A 21621-nucleotide genomic window follows, 5' to 3' on the forward strand; every position below is an offset into this window, starting at 1 on the left:
AGAATAGTTGCAAGTAGGCAAGGAGGCGCCGCTCAGGAAGCACTTACAGGGTACAGCAGGTGCCCAAGTTGAAGCTAATTTCTTTGCAACCATGTAAATGGTTACAACAAAATTAGCTTCAACGTTGCCACCTGCTGTAACCCTGTAAGTGCTTCCTGAGCAAAATTCGTACCGCTCGCGAATTCGCAGATTTTGCCACAATTTGGAGCGATACGCGGATCGCGAAATTGCGGAAAATCCGCAAATACGCGAGCAAAACAAATTTTCCGCCCATACTTAGTTCCAGTACAGAGGGTTCGGGAGAAATAGGAGAGATAATGCTTCAGCATTACAGGGGGATCTATAGCCAGCAATTACCAATCAATATTTCATCACTGGCAGAAGTTTTGCAGAAATACGAATTACCTGGGCTATCTGAGGAGAATAAAGGGCATATGATGAACCCTTTTACAAAAGATGAGTTAGGGGAGGTTATTAAAAGTCTTCCAAATGGTAAAGCCTGCGGTCCAGATGGTCTGCCAGCAGAATTTTTTAAAACATTCTTAGTTGTAATTGGGGTCTATTAGTCATAAATTCAATTTTTGAGAGTGGGCCTATCCCTCTGTCATTTAGAGAAGGAAGTGTAGTCAGTTTTTAAAAAAAAGGTAAAAATAGTGAAGACCACAATTCATATCGTTCCATTACGCTCTTAAACTCTTGACTACAAAATAGTTACTAAACTTTTAGCTAATCGTTTTTAATGGAATTGCTTCATATTTAATTCTTCAGGATCAGAATGGTTTTATTGCTGATAGGAAACTTGACACGAACACGCACTTTTTGGTGGAGGCACTTGATTACTTTGATACCCAGTAGATACCAGCCTTGGGGCTATTTTTAGACGCTGAAAAGGCATTTGATTTGGTGATCTTGGAATCATTATTTTGTATCTTGGGCAAATTTGGAATTCCCTCTAAAATTACGGGGTTGATTGAAAATCTATATCTGAATGCTGAGGCTACTATTATTATTAATGCAGCTAATGCCGGCCAAGTAAAAATCAAAAGAGGAACTAGACAAGGATGTCCCCTATCCCCGGTTCTATTTGCCTTTTTCATTGAACCCCTTGCGATAGACATTAGGAACAACAGGGATATCTGCCCCCGCTTCAGAATCTGGACAAAATGTAGTTATATGCGGACAACATCATGCTCATTATAAACCAGAGAAGGAAGTGCAGGCAACAGCCTTCCAGATTTTTTAACACTATGAGGCTTTTGGAGGGTATAAAATGATTTTTTTTTAAAAACCTGAAGTTTTACTTTGTGGCTGTGGGGCATCTAGGGATTTGCACCCTGACATTATCTCATGCTTCAACACAAATCCAAAGAGACATTTAGGGGTCTATTTTTCACCTTTGATTTCAGAATTATATGATTTAAATTTTGGTCCTTTACTACGAAAAGTTCAGGATCTGCTTACTGGATGGCATCCTCTTCCATTACCTATTCTAGGCAGTGTGGCACTGATTAAAATGTCTGTGCTTCCTCTTTTTATCTTTCTCTTTTCAGCAATTCCTTCTGTTTTAGTCAAGTCCTTTTTTATGAAACTAAAGTCTATGTTTGAATCATTTCTTTGGGGTAAAAAAGTCTCCTGAATTGCACTGAGCACTTTATATGAGGAGCGGTCAAATGGCGGGCTAGCTCTACCCAATTTGAACGAATAATATTAAGCATACTTTGCACAATATATGTATAGATTTAAGCAGGAATTACAGTAGTGCTTCTTTGGTAATTTGTTTATGAATTTAATTTGTAAAGTTAATCAGATCCATTGCCCTCTATCAATTTTCAGATCTCCTAAGTTATTACGGTTTAAGTGTCTACATTGGTTTTACCATAAAGCAGGTCTTATTTCCTCTCCAGGAATTAAAGATTCATCTACTATCAGTCAAATTTGTACAAAGGCAGGGTTCTGGAAACTTTCAGATTTCCTGCGGAATGATATATGGTTGAATATGGATGAAATGTCTTGTTTAATCTCCAGTAATTTCCTTCTCTACAACAAGGTCCCAATGCCTTGTTGATAGTCCTTGGTTAAGACCCATATCTCTTGTGGTTCAGAGTCATTATACCTGTACTGTCTCCAACCCATTGGTTTCTGCCAGCTCCACCCTCAGCAAATGCGTGAGATCACCTGCTCTGCACCATTTAGAAAGCAGGCGAACTACCTTACCCAGAATGCAATGTGGTTTCCAGGTAGATATTGTGATTTGGCGGAGATATTCCTCAGCTAGCAGGATACCACGGAGTCTGTTACAAGCTGCTCTCCACACTCAGATATATATATATATATATATATATATATATATATATATATATATATATATATATATATATATATATATATATATATATATATATATATATTCACTGAAAAAAACATAGGTTTCAGGGACGTTATAGTTAGAAATTAGCATTAAAAAAACCTTAGAAATTCACTGGAAAAAACATAGGTTTCAGATACGTTATAGTTAGTTGGACATTTGACTCATATAAAACCAGAGAAATTCGCCTGTTATAGTTTGTTGAGCTAATTATATCTCGCACACCCGCAATGCAATGCGGATGACGTCACACATTACATCACCCCTGACATGGTCATATATATTCACTGAAAAAAACATAGGTTTTAGGTGTCACAATCCACTGCTGATGATGTTACATATTACATCATTCATGACATGGTCAGTGACATCGCTGATAACATCAGTGATGACATCTCAAATGACACCACTGATGACATCACTGTTGACATCATCCAGTGAATCTGGTTTGGTTCGATATTTAAATACGTATTATATATATATATATATATATATATATATATATATAAATTCACCAAGGTGCCCCGGATCATGAGGACGCCAACTCCACGAGGATGAAATCAATTTCTTTTATTGCAAAATCACGATGCCAGCCCCAACTGATAGAAGTCCCTGACGCGTTTCGTTGCAACATGCAAATTCTTCATAGGGAAAGGGGAACAAACAAAAACCGGCATGTACTTCAAACTGCTTTTAATCTTGCGCTTTTTCCCATCGTGCAATAGTTTTCCAGTAAACTGTATGCTGGGATTTGAAGTACCAATTCTTCCCTTCCAGTAGGGTCCGTTTTTGCTGCCTCAATAATATGCACTCCAATGTTTCATTTAATGTTCATAGCCCTCCAGTGGGCCTCGGGGCTTCTCTCGTGATTAATTTTGAGCAATCCATCGCGCTGACAGGCTGCTACAGTTAACAGCCTCAAAGACCTGAGTTGATTTTCAGGCGGTGCATCCCCCGCGGCTTGGAGCCTGCCGCGTAATTCATTCACCAAGGTGCCCTGGATCATGAGGACGCCAACTCCACGAGGATGAAATCAATTTCTTTTATTGCAAAATCACGATGCCAGCCCCAACTGATAGAAGTCCCTGACGCGTTTCGTTGCAACATGCAACTTCTTCATAGGGAAAGGGGAACAAACAAAAACCGGCATGTACTTCAAACTGCTTTTAATCTTGCGCTTTTTCCCATTGTGCAATAGTTTTCCAGTAAACTGTATGCTGGGATTTGAAGTACCAATTCTTCCTTTCAGTAGGGTCCGTTTTTGCTGCCTCAATAATATGCACCCCAATGTTTCATTTAATGTTCATAGCCCTCCAGTGGGCCTCGGGGCTTCTCTCGTGATTAATTTTGAGCAATCCATCGCGCTGACAGGCTGCTACAGTTAACAGCCTCAAAGACCTGAGTTGATTTTCAGGCGGTGCATCCCCCGCGGCTTGGAGCCTGCCGCGTAATTCATTCACCAAGGTGCCCCGGATCATGAGGACGCCAACTCCACGAGGATGAAATCAATTTCTTTTATTGCAAAATCACGATGCCAGCCCCAACTGATAGAAGTCCCTGACGCGTTTCGTTGCAACATGCAACTTCTTCATAGGGAAAGGGGAACAAACAAAAACCGGCATGTACTTCAAACTGCTTTTCCGGGGCACCTTGGTGAATGAATTACGCGGCAAACTTACTATGTAACACAAAAAAGTTGCACAGTATACTATAAGTCTGACTTTACATTATAATACATTTGGTACTAGTTTAAGAATTACATATAAAAATTAATAATGACTGAAACAATTTTAGAATTATCAAATATAAATTTATTTTTCAGATTCTTTTTCCAAATTTAACAGAACTTCTAATATTTGATTGTCGGAAATGTCCTCATTTTGAATCAGGAAATCTACTGATTGTACACATGGAAGTAGTTCATAGTCCTGTGATTCATCCATGAATTCTAAGTTATCATGATAATAAGTTATCATTTGGTTCAATAACTTGTTCATTGTTGCTCTCCAGAACTATTTTGAAGGAAATGTTTTGCTCTCCTTCCATTTTCGTGCTGTAATTTCCATTAAAAAAATATATATCTGTAGAGATAGGGCAGTGTTGGGTTTAAGTTTAGACAGGTAGTTTGGATTTTAAAACAGTGATTTTATCTTTGGGCAGTGTATGGTATCAGACTGGAAGTAGAAATATAAAAAAGTGTATGTGATAAAGTAACAACGTTGGGAATGGGTATAAGGGGGCATGGTAGACACTCCCTGACCCCCTAGGTTTCCTGAGGGGGTCTTAGGAGGCCTATATAGGTATATAGGCCTATATAGGTAAGCGAACGGAGCGCTTACCGGTGCGCGAACCGGGAAGCGCACAAAAGTGAAAAAAAGTATGTAAGAAAAAATGATAGCAAATTTTTATTATTGGAAGGTAGTCCTGAAAAGAACTTTTTTTTTATTTTTGTTGTTTTATATTTTTTTTATTTTTCTGAACATTTGTTGTTTTTTTTGGTTTTTATGAACTTTTTTTTTTTTTAGGGAAGAAAAAAAAACTGGGAATTAACAGTGGCTCAACAGGAGCAAAACATTAAAAAAAGCTACTGCTTTCTTTTCTTGCTGCAGTGGTGGTTGTCTATAGCATCATTAATGAGGGAAATACTTAGTTGCCCGTAGGTGATGGTCTTTCCACAATAAATGCAGACCATCTTATTTCCACCCAAAGGAATACTTTTTATTTGGGTTGCCCCTGGAGAGGACTTTGTCGCAAATCAAACAGGTGACATGTTGGGCATTCACTTTTTTTTGCCCAGCAGGGATGGAGAAGTACTCCCATATAAAATGCACTTTCACATGCCTTTCCCTAGGTTCTTCCCGCAAGAATCTCCTAGGCTGTTCTTTCTCATCATCTTCTTCCTCCTCTTCTTCAACTCCTGGAAGGATCTGGGGTGGTGGACCTTCCTTTCTGGGTGGTGGTGGGGATGCACCGGCTGCAGCTACTACTGAAGCCATTTCTCTGCTCACAAATAGCTCTTGCTCTCTCAAAGAAGACAGTAAGAATGAGGAAAAAAGGAGGGGGCTTTCATCATTTGGAGAAAAAAAAAGTTGAGAACCAATGAAAAGTGTTATTTTCAGGTCACATGTCCCGACGCGCTTACGTTACGCGCTCCGGCGAAAGAACGCATCACGTGGTTATGCGATACGTCACGCTTCCGCGGCGCGTCACAATGTTGTTTTTGTTCGCGGCAATTGCGCTAACGGGGCGCTCACCGTTACGCGCAGAGGGGCGCTAAACAGAGTTGCGCTTACCGGTGCACTGCACGGTGCGCGTAACGGGAACGCACCGGGGCAAAATAAAAAAAAAAAACCAAAGTAAACATTAAAAAAATTGTATTTAATAAAAATAAAATACATTTTTCATTTTAATGAAGTATCTATTTTACAGCTATTGATATTTGCTATTAAAAAACTATTGAAATTCACAGAAAAAAACATAGGTTTGAGACCATATATAGTTAGGTGAATATTTTAATCATACAAAACCAATGAAATTCCCATATATAGTTAGTTGCACTAACTATATATTTCGCGCACCCGCAGTCCACTGCTGATGATGTCACATATTACATCATTCATGACTTGGTCAGTGACATTACTGATGACATCACTGATGACATCTCAAATAACATCACTGATGACATCACTGATGACATTTCAAATGACATCACTGATTACATCACTGATGACAGCTCATTTGACATCATTGATCACATTACTGATGACATCATTCTTGTGCTAATACGATGAACTTTTTCAGACTCTAATATAACCTTAGATACACTCAGTGTATACAGATACTCACACACTGTCACTCATCCATGGAGTTACTCACACACCTAGTCAGTCATGCAAAGAATCATTCTCACCTCCATTTCCTCAACTATACAGTTATACACACCTTACTTATTCAAACATATACTAACACATATTTACTCTCTTATACAATCCCTGATACAAGTTCACAATTATCCATACAGCCACTCACACATTCACTGGCTCTCATGCACAGTTATTTATATATGCCAACTCTCACATGTACTGTGTTTTACATTTGTACTTACTATGACATGTAGCATTCAGATATCCATTCACTCATCAATACACTCATGCGCACAGTCAACCGCCCATGTAGCTGTTTCCACATGCACTCTTGAACTCATACATCTAGTGAATCAACTGCTCACACATCTATGCACAGAGTCACACACCTCTCAGCCACCCCAACACACACTCAATCTCCCATACAAATACTTTGGCAACCAATCAATTACACATATAGCCTCTCGTATAGCTAATGATCAACACATGCAGCAGTTTACACCACAACAGACATACTGAGGCTCACAGTCAGACAGTTTAGACGGTATAGAGACAAAATATCGACTCCAAAATATCGACTGGACATAATATCGAGTTTTAAATATAGACTGGACAAAATATCGACTGGACATAATATCGACTACAAAAATATCGTTTTTCAGGTAAGTGAAGTAATATCGACTGTATAAAATATAGATAGCAAAAATATCGATTTTTTAATAATATATAATAATTTATAGTGTATTTTTATGTAATAATATGTGTGAATAGTGTGTATTAATGTTATAAAATATTTTATTACATGAATTTTGTTTTGATAATAATTGCGTAATGTAATTCTGTAGCGGGTTGTGGGTTTATAGGGGAATAGGGTGGGAAGTAATTTAATAATAATTAATTAATTAATATATGTTTGTTAATATTTTTAATTAATAATTAATTGATAATTAATTAATATTAATTAGTTCATTAATTAATATAATTTTGAATATATTTTGTATTAGTAAATAATTGTTAATTAATTAATTGTAATTAGTTAATTACATTAATTAGAGTACATTTTTATATATATAATTTTGTGTTATTTTTAAGTAATTAATTTTGATAAAATAATATTAATTATTAAAATAATTACACCTAATGTTGTAATATATTTACTTTATTGTTATTGTTAATTAATAATTAATTGGTAATTAAATAATATTGATACATTTTGGGTAAAGGAGCATTTTTAGGGTTCAGGGTCAGTTTTCAGTTCATGGGTAAAGGGGTATTTTTAGGGTTCAGGGTCAGTTTTCAGTTCATGGGTAAAGGGGTATTTTTAGGGTTCAGGGTCAGTTTTCAGTTCATGGGTAAAGGGGTATTTTTAGGGTTCAGGGTCAGTTTTCAGGTCATGGGTAAAGGGGTATTTTTAGGGTTCAGGGTCAGTTTTCAGGTCATGGGCAAAGGGGTATTTTTAGGGTTCAGGGTCAGTTTTCAGGTCATGGGTAAAGGGGTATTTTTAGGGTTCAGGGTCAGTTTTCAGTTCATGGGTAAAGGGGTATTTTTAGGGTTCAGGGTCAGTTTTCAGGTCATGGGTAAAGGGGTATTTTTAGGGTTCAGGGTCAGTTTTGGGTTTTTGGGTAAAGGGGTATTTTTAGGGTTCAGGGTCAGTTTTGGGTTTTTGGGTAAAGGGGTATTTTTAGGGTTCAGGGTCAACAAATAAGATTTTAAAAAATTATTTTTATTATTTTCATTTATTATTTTATTATTATAATTTAATTTAAGTCGTTTTAAGTATATTTTAGTAATTAAAATTTAATATTAATTTAATTTAACACTGTTTTTAATAAAGTCGATATTTTTTACATCTATATTTTTGTTAACGATATTTTGTACTCGATATTTTTGTACTTACCTGTTTGTAGATACAAACTCGATATTTTGACTGTCGATATTTTGTCCACGATATTTTGGCAAGTCGATATTTTGTCAGTCGATATTATTTCAGTGATCCAGTTTAGACACTAACCCATGCATTTAGTATGGAACATTTATTCACTCACTCATACAGTCAGTCATGCACCTTCTAAATCCTTCATCCAGACACTTATACATCCAATGATTCTTCAATATGTTAAACATATTTAAACTTAACAGAAAGACACAGTCACTGGATGATGTCATCAGTGATGTCATCAGGGATGTCATTTGAGATGTCATCAGTGATGTCATCAGTGATGTCATTTGAGATGTCATCAGTGATGTCACTGACCATGTCATGAATGATGTAATATGTGCTATTAAAAAACTTATGAAATTCACTAAAAAAACCATAGGTTTCACAACAGTTATAGTTAGGAATTAGCATTTAAAAAACCGATGAAATTCACTGAAAAAACATAGGTTTCACACCAGTTATAGTTAGGAATTAGCATTTAAAAAAACCTATTAAATTCACTGAAAAAACCATAGGTTTCACACCAGTTATAGTTACCTGGAAATTTTACTGAAATAAAACCATTAAAATTCCCACGTTATAGTTAGTTGGACTCACTATAACTTGCGCGTGTAATGCACTGCTGATGACATCACATATTACATCACTCATGACATGGTCAGTGACATCACTCATGACATCACTGATGACACCATCCTTGTGACAGAGTAACAGACCTCCTTTCAGTGGAATGTAACTCTTGAAACACATATTAAAAAAAAAACTAAAATAAAAAAAAAGAGATATCCATACCAGTTACAACCAATTATTGAACATCCATTTATTTGCATATACACCTACACACACACTACCACCTTACTTCTAAGGAAACTTACACATACTTACTCTCTTAAACAATCACTTATAGAAAAACATACTTATTTAAACAAGAACTCTTTCAATCTCTCACTCTCACATATACTCACTTATATACATCAATACTCACATATACTAGATTAGAACAAATGTAGTTAATGATAAAGATACTAGTGTGACAGTCATTCACTCACTAACACACACATATACACACTCATCCACCCATACAGTCCTGCACATATGCTGTCTTCTAAACTCATACAAACAGTGAGTCATTCACCAACCCATGCAGCCAATTATATACAAAATGAAACACTGATACAAACATTTAAATATTTAAACAATACTCGCTAATATATGTATTCACTAAGATACACTTAATAAGCCAGTTAACCAATCAATTTTTTTTTTTAAAAACATCCATTAAGACACTTATTTAAACATGTATTCTTCCATCGACCTTTACATATACATATATAAAACATATTTATTTTTCAGAAAGACACACATTCACTGGATGGTGTCATCAGTGATGTCATGAGTGATGTCACTGACCATGTCATGAGTGATGTAATATGTGATGTCATCAGCAGTGCATTACACGCGCAAGTTATAGTGAGTCCAACTAACTATAACGTGGGAATTTCAATGGTTTTATTTCAGTAAAATTTCCAGGTAACTATAACTGGTGTGAAACCTATGGTTTTTTCAGTGAATTTAATAGGTTTTTTAAATGCTTATTCTAACTATAACTGGTGTGAAACCTATGTTTTTTTCAGTGAATATATATATATATATATATATATATATATATATATATATATATATCAATCTGCCTTGAAGACTGAGTGCATGTATAAGTATCTGTATGGAGGATTTAACCCCTTCAGTGCTGATGACAAAGCCAGCTCGTCATGGGCTATACCTGCGCTGTGCTTATGACGAGCTGGCTTTGTCATGAACAATGGGTTTTTGCATATTTTAGCACAGGAGGGGAATATCTCTAGCACCCAAGGTGTTAAAAGCAATGTGATTGACTGTGTAAGAGACGAATTTAAAGTGTCTCACTAAATATATGGGATATTGATTATACTTTGTGAATACTCTATCTCTTGTTGTGTAAACTACTACATAAGTTAGTTACTAGCTATGTGAAAGTCTATATTAGTTATTAATTTGTTAAGTGAGCGTTTGTATGGGTTAGTGAATGAATGTGTGTGTGGTTGGGTGGGAGGTGTGTGACTGTCCAAAAACATGTAAATAGTTGATTTAATAGGTATATAAGGTTAAGACTGTATGTGGATACAGTTGTTTGGGTGAGTGATGAGTAAATATATTTCTCAATGATACATGTCCAAGAATCTAGAAATCTAAAAAGCAGTGTATGTGTCAGTTGTTGTATATAAATAACTATACATAAGACTCAGTGATTGTATGAGTGACGTATGGATAACTGGTTACTTCTAATAGTGATTTTATAACATACTAAGTATGAGTTACTATCTATATCAATAAATACAGTGGTGTTTGTGTAAGTGTGTAGCTTAGTAATTATGAGTATAATCAACTGTTTGCATAAGTGAGTAGAATGACTGCATAAGTGACTAGGTTGTGTGCTGGTGTGTAATGTTGATGTAGGTGTATAAGTATATTTAATAGTGTTCTATTGATCTTTGTTAGCATGTATGAGTGAATCTATAGGTAAGTGTTTAGATGTGTGTGTAGATGTAGGAATCATTGAGTGGGTTTTTAGAAACTTGTATTGGTGTGTCAATGGTTTCAAATATGGTACTCCATTTTTTATAATGTTGAAAGTTTATGCTAGTGTATGATAGGATGTATCAGATTGTCACATGGATGATGTCAACATTGATGTCATCAGTGATGTCATTTGAGATGTCATCAGTGATGTCATCAGTGATGTCACTGACCATGTCATGGATGATGTAATATGTGAAATCATCAGCAGTAGATTGCGGGCACACAAGTTATAGTTAGTACAACTAACTATAACGGGGGAATTTCAATGGCTTTGTACGAGTGAAATGTCCAACTAACTATAACACCCCTAAAACCTATGTTTTTTTCTGTGAATTGTTAAGGGTTTTCAAATGCTGATTCCTAACTATAACATGTCTGAAACCTATGGTCTTTTCAGTGAATTTCAAATGTTTTTTAAATGCTAATTTCTAACTATAACATGTCTGAAACCTATGGTTTTTTCAGTGAATGTGAAAGGTATTGTAAATGACAATTTTTAAATGTATTAATTCTTATATTTTTTTTATACTGATTTACTACATTTTTTTAAACTATTTAATTTTAGATATTTTATTTTTTAAATTACATTTTAATTATATTATACATTACATTACAAAATATACTTTCTAAGAATGAATTACTTTTTTGACACTTAGAAACTTTTTCACATAGAACCACCAATGTTATCCTATGGGAGGAATTCACTTATCAGGTAAGTAGAGTTAAAGTTACTTTTTCTTACTCAGTGGTGGATCCTGGATCCAGCACAGGTGCATCTCCTGTAAACAGTCAAAAGAATGCGTTGAGTAAATAGGAATTCGTATTTCGCATGATTTTAGAGTACTATTTGTATGTTTTAAAAATCGACACTTAGAAAACCACAATATGAATTCCTATGGAAGGAAATACAAGTTACTGGTATGTTTGCTTAGAATTACTTTTCAGGGTCAGTGCTGGGCTAAAAGATGCAGCACTGGCTTCTCTCCTGATAACAGGTGAGCAATAGGAATTTGTAGTTCAGCGGATTTTAGAGGAATATTTGTATGTTTCAAAAATCGACACTAACAAACTTTTCTGCTGAAAACCACACAATGGATTCCTATGGAAGGAAATACAAGTTACTGGTAAGTACACTTAGAATTACTTTTCAGGGTCAGTGCTGGGCTAAAAGATGCAGCACTGCGTTCTCTCCTGATAACAGGTGAGTAAATCGGAATTGATAGTTCGGATGATTTTAGAGGAATATTTGTACGTTTCAAAAATCAACACTTAGAAACTTTTCTTCTGAAAACCAGACAATGGATCCCTATGCAAGGAAATACAAGTTACTGGTAAGTATGCTTACAATTACTTTTCAGAGTCAGTGCTGGGCTAAAAGATGCAGCACTGGGTTTTCTCTTGATAACAGGTGAGTAAATAGGAATTCGTAGTTCGCCTGATTTTAGAGGAATATTTGTATGTTTCAAAAATCAACACGTAGAAACTTTTCTGGTGAAAACCACACAATGAATTCCTATTATTATAGGTGTTTATAAAGCGCCTGGTGACGCCTCCCGGCGTGTCCCCGCGCTAAGGAGAGAGTATTGCTAGGGTGGAGTGGCATCGGACAGTAATTAGATAGTGAAAAGATGTGTTTTCAGTTGTTTCCTGAAGGATGTTGCACTTTTTTCCTGTCTGATACTCATAGGGAGGATGTTCCACTCCTATGGAAGGAAATATAAGTTGCTGGTAAGTTCGCTTAGAATTACTTAGAATTACTTTTCAGGGTCAGTGCTGGGCTAAAAGATGCAGCACTGGCTTCTCTCCTGATAACAGGTGAGCAATCGGAATTTGAAGTTCAGCTGATTTTAGAGGAATATTTGTATGTTTCAAAAATCGACACTTAGAGAAACTTTTCTGGTGAAAACCACACAATGAATTCCTATGGAAGGAAATATAAGTTGCTGGTAAGTTCGCTTAGAATTACTTTTCAGGGTCAGTGCTGGGCTAAAAGATGCAGCACTGGCTTCTCTCCTGATAACAGGTGAGCAATCGGAATTTGAAGTTCAGCTGATTTTAGAGGAATATTTGTATGTTTCAAAAATCGACACTTAGAAACTTTTCTGCTGAAAACCACACAATGGATTCCTATGGAAGGAAATACAAGTTACTGGTAAGTATGCTTAGAATTACTTTTCAGGGTCAGTGCTGGGCTAAAAGATGCAGCACTGAGTTGTCTCCTGATAACAGGTGAGTAAATCGGAATTCATAGTTCAACTATTTTAGAGGAATATTTGTTCAATGGTGAAGGAAGGGGGCGGGGCCTGCGGTGACATGTGTGCAAACACGCCTGTGGCGCGTTTTAAGTTGGGGAATTAATTCCTCTTCAATGCTGCGGTCCCCTGGGGGCCAACTAGCCCACCAGGTACCTCCAGTATGCACCTGGGAGCTGCGTTGCAGAGAGGTGTTCTGAGACCACGCCCCTTTTTACACCTCTCTGCAACACAGCTCTGTGGCGCTTACTGGAGGTACCTGGTGGGCTAGTTGGCCACCAGGGGACATCAGGATTCAAGGGGACTTAATCCCCCAACTTAAAATGCACAACGGGGTGCGTTTGCACAGTGGTGAAGGTAGGGGGCGGGGCCTGAGGTGATATGTGTGCAAACACGCCCTGTGGCGCGTTTTAAGTTGGGGAATTAATTTATCTTCAATCCAGTGGTCCCCTGGGGGCCAACTAGCCCACTAGGTACCTCCAGTATGCGCCAGGGAGCTGCGTTGCAGAGAGGTGTTCAGAGGCCACGCCTCTTTTTACAACACTGTGTAACACAGCTCCTTGGCGCTTAGTGGTAGTACCTAGTGGGCTATTACATATATATAGGTAGTTATAGTTATGACCTAGCTTCCATAGGAAATCCACAACATTCTATTTGGAAAAACTTTGGCGCCGGTCAATGAAGCTTCGCAAAATAGTCCAGGAAAATGGCCGGCTCTGCTCCTTTCCTGAAAGTTTGGGGTGATTTGTGAAGCGGGGGTCGACAAAAAAGGGGGGATCCCAAATAATGTTTTCCCCATGCAATGTTCCATAGGGACCTTTAAGTGAGGCTAAAGCCCGAACTTTTGAACAAAATTACACCAAATTTCGCAAAAAGGTAGAGTTTGGTTCGCAGATTATGCTTTTTGTTGTGTAAATTCGTTCTGTAGTTTCTGGGAAAATGTAAAGGAAAATCATAGATATATATATAGACGAAGTACCGTATGAGTACTGTCCGAGGATAGTGTGCGTACCAATACGTACACGAGCTGCATACTAATTGGCTGTCGACTGTCTGTCAACACTCCAAACCAGGAAGTGTTGGCAGCCATCTTGTGCCTCAGTAAAACCGAGGCCCAAGAAAGGAGCAGAAGAAACGCAAAAAACACGCAAGGACATCCTAGGCAAAAAACATTTTTTTTTTTTTTAAATCGCGGTATACGCGTAAGGTACGCGTATACTGTGAAAAAGAAGAAAAAAACGAAGCCCGCTTTATTGTTAATTAGCCCCCGGGGGGGCCAAATCCCGGGGGGAATGTTTTCATTTATAATGGGTGGCCCAGAGGGGCGCCCACTCCTCTGACCAGGCCTTGACCGAAATCCTCTGTAATGAGATAACCAGACAAGAGGCACACCCTTGTCGTACATCATGGCCAATACCTGGAAAGAACTCCCCCTTAACATCAAATGAACCACCACACCGAAAGCGTTCAGGAAGAGCCATAACACCTGCCTTTTCGGATGATGAAAGCTGTACAAATCCCCCCACATACTCCCCCAGCACTTGGAAATCCTCACAGGTGAATAGTGAGGTCTATACATCTCTAATTGATTAATTCATGCGCCACCACAGGTTGTGTTTGAGTGTTATGAACAGGCCCTGCCATTACTTTGACTGTCTGTAACTCTTAAGGGTAGTGAAATGAGCAGTACTACTTTCTTTAATATACACAGAATCTCTGAGATTGGTTTGGTTTGGCTTCACAACAGAGAGCTACTTTTAGGGTGCTGGTGAGCTACCAGTAGTTCCCAAGCTAGTAGTTGGAGACTCCTGGTATATATAGTGAGTGGGGAATTGTAGTCCTGAAGCATGAATGTAAAGGGTATTACACCACAAAATGCATATTACATAGAACTTTGAATCAGTGCATTCCCTAAAGCATGCCTCACTTCATGAGTACATGCTTACTGAGTGAATAATGACATTAATATACGATAATAAAGAGAAATAAAAAAAGTAAAAAAAAAGGGAAGTTACCAGAATAACAAATCGAAAAAAAGGGGAATGAATGTAAATACTTCTAATAAAAAATAGTAACCTATAGAAATGCTTTAATAATAAAAACAAGTTTAAATAAAGCATTTTAGAAATTATATGAAAGATAAAAAGTATGGAAAGAAGCACATTTACATCAACACGTGACACGCTAAAACAGTGAAATGAGAACACCTGTCAACTAAAAAACTTGACTTAATAGTGGGAGGAGTAATACATTATTCTCATAGACTGTTAAGTAACCAAAAAGTATATAAATCACACCCGTGGGATGATTAGTTTTGTTTCAGAGAATCAATACAGGCGAAGAAACTACGAGCAAAGGAATGATTCGGGACTGCAGAAACATCTTCACATTATCTTTCATTTCCTTAGAGGGAATATATTGTTAATGTATATTTAAAAATACATAAAACACTACTTGCCCACCAGAGGAGTTTGATGAATTTCAACGGAATAGCGAAGAGGGGTAAATTATCTGAATGGGAATATAGGTTTTTTAATGAATTAGCACGTGCAAAGTATTGATTAGGAGCGATGTCATAATCTTCATTTCCAGAGAGGGATCATATTGTTAATGTATATTTTAATTTCTATTAAACTGTATGATCCTTCAACTGGAGTTGATTGACTTACAACCGACAATTTTCTTTTTAGTATGCAAGTATTTCTTTAGGATTGAAAAATTTACTAAAACCAAAACTCTTTATCTTCTAGAGTGAAATTGAGCTAAAAGTATTTATATTAAGTAGTGCTTTTTGCAAATTCCACTCGTGAAGAATAGGAGGATTATCTTCGGAAGTACTTTTTTAAAAAAAAGTATGATATTTGTGGTTTAAAATGTCATGATTGGTAAATGCAATGATGACATGAAATGTACATAAAATAGAAAGATGAAGTAGTGAGGGAGTATTTGTCGTAGCACTTCTTGCTTCTTTATCTGAAAGTAAAAGAAGACCAAACATTTATAAAAGATGATAGAGCAACACTTATATAATGCAAACATAAGGAATTAGTGCATATGATAAAATAAAATAAATGTGGTGGAACGCGTGATACTAATGCATGTATAAGAATTTTTGCATTTCACCCATATGATGAATATAAAAGACTCAATAAAAATATTTTGAAAACATGAGCATTTTTCCTTCAAGGATGGTTTGAAAGTTATACATTTCATAAAAGTACATTGTACTGTATACTAAAGGAGAAAAGTCAGCACAATTATGATAGAATAGAAAATAGAATAATGTTTTTAAATACTTTTACAGTCAACAAACTCATAACCAGAGTACACAGTTTAAGTTAAAAGCACCCTACCACAATTAGTTTATGTAACGCATAGTAAAATAATGTGCGTCACAAAATGGCCTATATACATGGTGACTGTATCGTAACGTCACATAGAAAAAAGAAATCAAAATTAGCATGAGGAAGGTAGACGTAAGTACTCAACAGCCAATCAAATTTTTTTCAAAATCTGCACAAGGAAAGGGATTGTTCGCTAATACGTTTTCTTACAATGCTTCACAACCAATCAAAAAGAGGTGTTGAGAGTTTCTGTTTTTAACATATGAGTTATCTTTGCATGTTCATGCAGCGAGAGGGAATTATTAAAGATGACTTGCTTTCACAAGACCTCGAAAGGCTTCTTCTTGAATAAGTGTGCAAATCACTACTAGACCCTATTTAATGATTATCCAGGCTCTCAAGTCTAAACATGTCAGAAAGCATCAGTCTCGTCACTTTCTCTTCTTTTTAGTGTATTGTGTGTGGCAAACTGCGTGACTGTGTGCCCAGAGTCCTTGAAGGCCCTGAAGACTGCCACGCCCCAAGACCAGCTCCTGCCGTGTCCCGGAGCCGGACGGCCCCCCTCCCAACATTTAAAAGCCCCAAGGGGAGGTGAGATTAATCAAGACTGAATACGTTGGTACAGCCCACTGTGTTTACGCTACCAGGAAAGTTCAGCACAATATGTTGCTAATTGAAATAGTTACTGTGCTGGAGATTTATATTCATTTCATAGGAACCGTTAGTCGTAGAAGAAGTCAGTGGAAATGTTTTGTAAGTGATTCCTTCCTGTTCGGGGAACATTAGGGTAACGTGCTCAAAGCGGGACTTTACAAAGCTTAATGTTCATTGGCTGTGAAGTATTAAAAGTATACGTTTTGGCAGTCATTCCTTCCTCCTGTGTGGGACAACATGGACATTTTATTGGCTAAAGTGTTCCGAACACAAGTTTGCTCCTTATTGGGAGGGCACGGTTCACTGTTGTCAGTGATATTGTGATGCATTTTCTAAAGGAGTATGGGAAAATAAAGTAGTAGAGGGCAGGTTAGGAACACTATTAACTCTGTACAGTACCCATAAGGTGGTGGAGAGGGATTATGATGGGAATTTTTTTTTTATATGTTTCAAGGGCCATTTATATAATTGCTGTGTGGTGTATAAATCACGGCGGAAAAATGACAGTGTCTTGCTCTGGTTTTTTTTATCAAGTTTGCGGGTGACATACTTCTTAGGAGTACTATTTACTGATAATGTGGTGTTTTTCGTTCCTGATGGGGAGGTGTGGTTGCTCAGCGAAAAATTCAGTCTAGGTTTGAAACAGTTTTTATTAAGCAAATACAAATAAACTTTCTTCAGAAACTGTTGCTATATATATGAAAGGGCTGACAATTAAAAATGGAATTTCATAAATTATCAGTTAAGCGTGGCTATATTCTTCTTTTTCTGCTACAGTTTGTAAAAGTGTTGCCCCACATTCTTGATGATGTAAGAGGGCATCAGTTATATTTAGATAAAGTAGAATAGAAGTGCTACAAAAAACACTCCCGCACTACATTATCTGAGATCAAGAGAACAAGTAAAAACAGTTAAATACAAATTACTTCATAATACATAGAAATGTATACATTAATATTTTTCAAATTTGTATTCTGTACAATTCAGGAACGTTTTGTCGTAGTGCTTAGAGGTTGCAGACTGTTCCGCTAACAAATCAAATACTCACTAAAGAATATATAGGATGGTACTCTTATAATATATAGTACAGGTCCTATATATTTTTTAGGGAGAAGGTGAATAGGAACCGCAAAAAAAAATTTAAATTCAAAAAATAATATTCAGAAATGTAGGGTTTATTAAATATTTAAAGTAACAAAGTATGCATGATAGCTATATTTTTTATAAAATATGTTTCTTGAAAAAAAATCTGATCAAGTACTTTTTACTATTTGAAAGTTATATTACAGATGGCACTGAAAAATCTCCCATTCCTCTTCTGTAGCAATAGGACAATCTATTATAATGTAACGATTGATACCATTGTTACAGTAAAAAGAAAAGGAAAATAAAGTTATGTACTTAACAAGACATCCATAATGAAATACTTTCGAGCGGTAATTATTTACTGAACTTCTTTCTCCGGGAGGTGAAAAAGTTTGATCTTCGTGGCGATGGGTCATAAACTCCTCTGAGATCATGACGGTGAGAATTACAATATGTATATATTTTCACAGCACATGATCACAAGGGGAAAATAGACTGAAAACCGCAAAACGGGAACGTTGCTTATTTATCGTTACTCTTTGTGACGATGGATCGTGAACTCCACTAAGAACACCAAGACTGTTAATGTTATAATATACATATTAACAGTTTGTGATTTCTAGGGGAAATCACAATAACAAGTGGAAGATGGTGACGTTGATTGTAAATGTTTACGGTTTGCGTCGACGGGTCACCAACACATCTCAAGCGAAGTACAGTGTCAATATTATAATATAAAAAGTCACAATATATAAGCTGAAAGGAGCCAGAAAAGGAGCAATGTTTTTTGTAATCTATCTGTTTCTAAAAACAAGCTGCTGACGTTACAGAGAAAAAGCGAAAAACAAGTAATAACACTTTTTTTTAGATATAAATGTTTAAGTATTGACAAATAGCCACACATTAAAACTAAGTACTATGCCTATGCCATATTGAAAGAACGTACAACTCCGCAATATGTTTGTTGACGCAAAAACAGAATCCAATGGTAGAAAACGGAACCTGCAACACAGATTGGCGACTCAGAAATAACCTGCGAAAATGAAACTAATTGCAAAGTAGGTGTGGTTTATATAGTTTTTGGTTGTTTAGTAGTCTACGAAAGGAGGATTTGGCTCCGCCTATTTAGATGGCACGTTTTGCAGTTTACACGTGCTCACGTTTTAACTGTTTACTTCTGCACATGTTAGGAAAAGTTACAAACTGTGAACCTGTAAAGGTTTTGATTTTGATAGTAACACGTGTAAGGTATTATTATCTACATACGTTGGAGAGTTTAAAAACTGTTACTCGGTAAACTGTGTTCTTTGCATTTTCATGATTAAAAACATCTACATAAAAAATATTGTTATCATTAGAAGAAAAAAAAGGATTACTATTTGTTATTGTTATGCGTCTTAATTTAAAAAATGCTAGCATTTGTAAATCGTAAACCTACCCTCGGAAAGGTGTGCTGGCGCTTGGGGCGTTGGGAAGATTAAGCAAGATATTGGTTACAGTGGGATAGTGGTGTCATTGCTGATTCAGTATTGTACTGAGCTATTCAGCAGAATGTCCTTATCTATGCATTCTGCTAAAAATGAAGCTCTTATAAATTTAGTCAGGCCCTCTCTTTGCAGCACTGTAATCCTCCAGTCAGTACCCAAGTAATCATGGAGCAAAGTAGGCCTTAGGACATGGACTGTTTTAAACCCCTATAGCAGAGCTTTCCAAACTCTGTGTCGGGACACAGTACTGTGTCGCCTGCCATGTGTCGGTGTGTCGCTGGATGATGCATAACTGCCAAGGTTTCAGATTGCCAACATGGTTCCCTCTACAATCAGAGCACACTACAAAGGATTCAACTGCATTCAGTAAATACTTCACGGGAGCCTCTGAAGTGTGGCTGATGGTGATGCTGCTGTGTGTTTTTTGTCTTTAGAAATGCTAATGGGGGACATTTAAATACCTACAGGGCTGTCATTAAAGAGCATGAGCCAATTCTCAGAGCTTTCTCTGCAGCCCGAGAACTGTTTGCCAAGTCCACAGACCTCTGGCTCCTCCACCTTTTGTTTCTCCTTCTCTGTCTGGCTGTGGCGTAACACCTGCTTGTCTGAGACCTTACCAGTCAGTATGCTGATTGGTCTCATTTCATCAGCCTCTGCTATTTTTGCTGGCCATTCACCTCTGCAGTGCTTGTTAAACTTTTCTGCACTAGACTTTTGGTTTTCGTTTATAAAATGCAAATAAAATATTTGGAAACAAAAATAAGTAAGAGGCACAGCTAGAAGTCTGTGCTGATCTTGGAGGCTGGTGCTTTTTACCTGAAATGTTAGCTTTAGAAACAAGCAATTGCAAAAGGGTAACCTGATTTAGCTCTTACTAGACTGTACCTCACTTTGAGAACCCCCCCAACCTCCTCAGATGCATTGGGCTCAGTCGCTACGCTCGCTTTGCTAAAAATGAAGCTCTTATAAATTCAGTCATGCACTCTTGTCGCAGAACTGTAATCATCCAGTCAGCACCCAAGTGATTATGGAGCAAAGTAGGCCTTAGGCCATGGACTGCTTTAAACTCCTATAGACTATGCTTGCAGTCCTCTATGCACCTGCAAACTTGCCTTTTATATGTTTAATTCCCCAGTCTCTATCCTTACACTTCCACCAAACACTCAGTCACTCCTGTTATATTTTTGTAGTGACTCATTGATCAGTGTGTAGTAATCCATTCACTACATTAAAACACTAATGGGCAGATGTACAATAACTGGCACATCCCCAGGGATATATGTACACTGTGACATTACCACCATAGATGCGCCGTATTTACAATGTGGTGCACCACAGGGCAAAAACGGCACAGATATGTGATGGATCTGTGCCGTGAAGTTGGCGCATTGCTTGAGTTGTGTTGCAAGCGCAATGCATCTCCAGCAATGCTCTGGGGGCTCTATGCTCAGAATGCTGAGTCAATCCTTCCACCTGCTTCAAGCAAGCGCAGGGTGTTGATGCAGCATGAGCTCAAAAGTGACAAAGGGAAATGTTGTAGATTTCACTCAGCCACTTTTAGGAGGTGTTCCTGCGCCGGAACACCCCCGCCCCATCCCCCCGTGTAGGAATGTCTCCTTCTGGTACAGGAATTTACAATGAGACGCACCTCCCACATGCATCATATTGTAAATACCACACACCATGACGCATCTTTTGCACCACTGCTGCGTCAGAAAAGTGATGCAAATAGAAGTGTAAAAGAGGCAGAAGGAGTTTGTTAATCTGCCCCTAACACTTACAAATTAACCCAGGCAGTCTTACTAGCAGTGTAAAGGGAAGCATAGACTTGTAACATATTTATGCATATATGTTACATTGAAGTGCTTTGAAAGTAGTACAGTATACTATAAGTAAACACCTTATAGATTTATGCTGTACCACATCCTTATAGTTCTGCACTTTCACATTCACCATACACTACTAATGTATTCATTCATCCATTTATGCACTACACATGCAATCAGACAAAGTTT

This window comes from Lissotriton vulgaris, chromosome 3_1 (assembly GCF_964263255.1).
Source record: "Lissotriton vulgaris chromosome 3_1, aLisVul1.2, whole genome shotgun sequence".
In the NCBI taxonomy this organism is placed as follows: Eukaryota; Metazoa; Chordata; class Amphibia; order Caudata; family Salamandridae; genus Lissotriton; species Lissotriton vulgaris.